We start from the raw sequence: 4,913 nt of genomic DNA on the forward strand, positions 1-4,913 counted from the left end.
TCACTTCAATGTAGACAGGATAGAGTGAAAGGGTTTAATCTGACACCCGAAATCCAGGTTCGAGTCCGGCTCAACACCTAAAACCTTAACACGAGCCCAGCCCAATTAAACTAAAAAATATATATATTAATCTAAATAATACGTAAGTATAATTAATCATAACAAAATATTATAATTATATTTAAAGATCAATTATTAAAAAAAATCTTATCGGGCTGAATCGAGCTTTGTCAGGCCCACTCGGGTCGGCCTGATCAGGTCCAAGCCAGGCCAAGTACCGGGTACTCGATCCGATGCCCTAGCCTTAATAGTGAGTGGGAGAAAGTTAAGAAGCATGTATAAACTAATGATGCAAGCCATCTTTTACACTTCAAAAATCGAAGGCCTTTTGAGCTCATTAAAATAAAGATTTGATTATTGACATGTGAATAGAGGACTAACGGCAAACGTTTTACTTAGACAACCCCCTTTTAGCCCACAAGCAAGAGACCATTAGGTATTGGTTCATTACTTCAATATCAGTATGATACAGATATATAAATTGGGGCTTGCTTTAACCGCTTAAGTCATGGGTAGTAGATAGCTAATCACTGGTTTGAATGTCAACGTCAAAGACATTTTCCTTATAGTGCAAGAGATGGTCACCGATGTGCAAGTTAAAGTACATCAAAGTAGAACCACGAGGCACCAACAAAAGCAGACCAAGTACTTGTATAAGTAAAAGCACATTGGGGGTAAGACTCTGAAGCATTTGAAGTAGGCTTAAGGGTAAGGAAAGGGATGGAGGAAGAGATGGGTTTTCAGCTCTCTACCGAGCGATAGAATATTAAAATACTTCTCTTGTTCATACTCAAATTTGTTGATCATCTTTGGCTGAAAAACAATAGGTTGATTATACTTATTTTTAACCGCTTAAGTCATGGGTAGTAGATAGCCAATCATTGGTTTGAATGTCAATGTCAAAGACATTTTCCTTGTACTGCATGCAAGAGATGGTCACCGATGTGTAAGTTAAAGTGCATCAAAGTAGAACCACGATGCACCAACAAAAGCAGACCAAGTACTTGTATAAGTAAAAGCACATTGGGGGTAGAGATGGAGTTGAAGCATTTGAAGTAGGCTTAAGGGTAAGGAAAGGGATGAAAGAAGAGATGGGGTTTCAGCTCTCTACCGGGTGATAGGATATTAAAATACTTCTTTTGTTCATCCTCAAATTTGTTGATCATCTTTGGCTGAATTGATTAGACTGATTTTTATAGTCCAAAGGTATACGTGCAGATTGTCTGTATGTATAATTAATGTTGGTTATTTTTCTTTAACCTCAACTTTTAACGTTAGTCCAAAGATAATACATGTGATCAAGCATTCTCTTGGTGGCCTTGGTAATATTGAGTCTCTCTCCTTCTGTCTCTCTCTCTCTCTCTCTCTCTCTCTCTCTCAAAAGGTACTCCAATTTTGTTGAATATTAAAAACAAAACGATCCGCAGGCTTATTTATAACTGACAACATCTCAGCAAGTTGTTTGTGATGAAAAGATCCGCAGGCTTATTTATAACTGACAACATCTCAACAAGCTGTTTGTGATGAAAAGTCACGATTAAACCTTCAAAAGCTGAAACCTTGGCATACCAGGTAATACAACTAAGTTGGATATGGTTTCCAAAAAATATATTATAAAGGATAAATACGACCGAACTTGGTTGCCATAACCATTTTTGGAACAGATTTTCAATTAGCTTTCAGAAACATTTTGCTAAAGTTGGATTTTTGCTATATAAGTATCAAATGATTTTTAGTTCTATGCATTGTTTATGCATATTTTAGTGGAGCTAAATTGTTTTACAAAGAGGGGTTCATTTAATGGTAAATGATTGTACTGGATCTCAAGAAGAATGAAATATTTATACTGCGAAAAGCATTACTGTGATTGATCAACAATTTTTCTACATATGTTAGAATAGAATGCTAAAGCTCAATTAGTTTGTCTTGTTGCCATCAGGAAACTTGTTTGTATAGTTTGATAAGTTACAATAAACAATGTTATAGACAGTGATTGTTAATGGCTTAATGATATTATCAACGTACATGCTCTTCTAGTGGAATTTCAAAATAAGGCATGTTCCTATAGTTTCTTCTGAATCTAAGGTATTATGAAGTTCAAACAATTCTATTCAAAAGTTTTACATAAAAATAAATTCAAAGAGTTAGAACAAAAAATTATCCTTACATTATGCCACCTAGAAAGGATTTTTTTTTCCCTTATGTTTTTATTGTTATTATAGTGCATTCACCTCTTCACCTAGCAAGGGAGGGATTATTAGATGACCTAGTGCAATGTCGAAAAGTATTTATAGAAAGGTATAGGTACTACATTTGGAGTATAGTTAATACATATTATATAGTTGAGAACTTACAAATAATGCAATTAAAAGATTGATCTATAGTGCATGCATGTGTTCTATTTAATGCAACAAACTCATTTTTATTTTCAGGCTATGAAAATGCAATTTCTTCTATATGCCTAGGATAAAATGTTTCCTCTTGCAATTGAGCCCCCCCGAAAAAAAAAAAAAAAATCAATGTTAAAGGGATAAGAACATAATATGATGAACTGAAATTGAGTTGGAGGCTTATAGTGTAGTGTCATGGAAGATGAATGAACTCATTAAAGGACAACAATGTTGATAAGTCTTCTTGCATATTATCCTAGAGGTTTTTTTTTGTGGGGAAATGGTCTCAACACTATTGCGCTTCATATTTTTGATGATGTTGTTAAATAAATAGTTTTTAAGGAATATACTATATGTAATTCAACACAAATAATATAGCAAATTATAGAGCGGCAAGTTCATTTCAGACTTTAGAATATGGGTCATTCTTTGTACTTTATATGTTACTCAGTACATCAACTATTCACTAATGCCAAGGAATGACATGAAAACAATATTTATACTCATTCTTATGTATTGAATTTGATGATAAAATGAGGGTGACTTTGTAACTATCTGAAGGTTCAAATTATAGTAATATAAATACCTTGTGATAGGTGTTCTTAGATGATGAATAGGTTGTACATCCACATGCTCACATGAGATCAAATCGATGGAAATTGGAAATATTGTATTCAAGAGTCAATTTTAGGAATTGTATATTTACCCTTGGTTTAAAGCCAAAGCTTGCTTTACAATGAAAATTAGTTTACCATGGAATACATTAGCAAAAAAAGCTAACATAGAGTACATCAAGGAAAACCTAAAGTTATATATGCCTATACGAAGGATTATATATGGGAGGTGAATTGGGGCAACTTCATCATGTCCTTCAGCAACATACTGCCTAAATTCTACATGAAAAATTTCTACAACGTAAACATAGATAAAGAGGTGAATGAAAGTTTATAGGATGCTTTATATGAACCAGTAAGTTTGACATGCAAGATATCATTGAGTATGAGATGGCATGGGTGGAAATGTAGCCATTTAGAAGGGAACAACTATATACCCAGGTATTACATAGAAAAGTTCTTATCTTTAATCATTATAATTTAATAATTTTACCTGTTGCTTTTTATAGTATTTCATTTGTGTTTAGATAGGTAGCAGGATAGGTATCGTAGTGTCTGCTCAAACTTTAAAGGTTTTGGAATTAAAATTATTAGTCAAATTGTGCAAATAGATGTAAAAAATATTACAAGTGTTTTGCTAATGAATCCATGCTAAAAGAAGTAGACTAGAATGTGAAAGGTTGAGTAACCTTGTTTACATTCAATATAGTTTATAACTAAGAAAAGGGTGATAAGTTCATATAAACTTGTTTTATAAGTTAATTTGCTATTGCATTAACATAGACTTGTCTTATGATCTATATACATTCCTAAAATTTCTCCTGTTTGTTTTTAAGCGTTTGGCAAGAAAGCATAGAACACAAGTTGATCCCAATTGCATTGAACAAATTCATTTCATGATGTATAAGACTAAGCTTTTCCGTTTACGTGTCACGATATTACGTATATATGCTAAATTGAAGAGTGTCAGTTGTCATTTTACTTATGACATGTTTTTTATACAAAATGATTTGTTGTTTGTCTTAGTTATTCTGATTTTTCCTTTTTTTATTGTTTCCAATTTTTTAAAATTTTAACATTAAGAATATGTGTTTTTTTTTTTTTTTTTTTACATTGTGTTGCATTACATGAGTAAGTATTTGACTAATTGCATTATGCAATTTTTAGCATTGGTTAAAATTGACAAGAATTTTGCATGTGTCAAGATTCTCTAGAACCATATTATGAATTTCATGGCCTTGAAATTAAGAATTTGAGCTACCAAAAGAGGATAAACAGTTGATAACAATTAGGGATGTCAACGGATCGAATTCGGATCGGATACATCTTCAATCATATCCGTTTTTTTGGATATTCATATATTCGGATTCGGATTCAGATTCGAATTCGGATAAAGCAAAGTCATATCCGAATCTGAATCCAAAATCCGATTTTACAATCCGAATCCGATCCGAATCCGATTTTTATATTTATATCCAAATCCGAATCCAAATTTTGAACCGGATTTTGCCATTTTTCAAGTATTAGATAGAGGATATTTGCCTAAAACTGAATCCGATGCGAATCCGTATCCGATCCGATATTCATGTATATCCGAATCCAAATCGGATCGGATGTCATTTATTAAATCCGAATCCGATCTGATTTCTTAATCGAATATTAAATTTTTATCCATATCCGTTTTTTTCGAATCGAATCGATCGGATATCCGATTCAAATCGAATATATTGACATCCCTAATAACAATGGAACCTCAGACGCTGTAGCAACACCCACAGCGTGTTGTTAGATCTTTCAAATAAAGAACTGTTCGTTTAATTAACCTCATATTCTCTCCCCTCTACGCTTC

The sequence above is a fragment of the Nymphaea colorata genome, chromosome 1 (assembly GCF_008831285.2).
Source record: "Nymphaea colorata isolate Beijing-Zhang1983 chromosome 1, ASM883128v2, whole genome shotgun sequence".
NCBI lineage: Eukaryota > Viridiplantae > Streptophyta > Magnoliopsida > Nymphaeales > Nymphaeaceae > Nymphaea > Nymphaea colorata.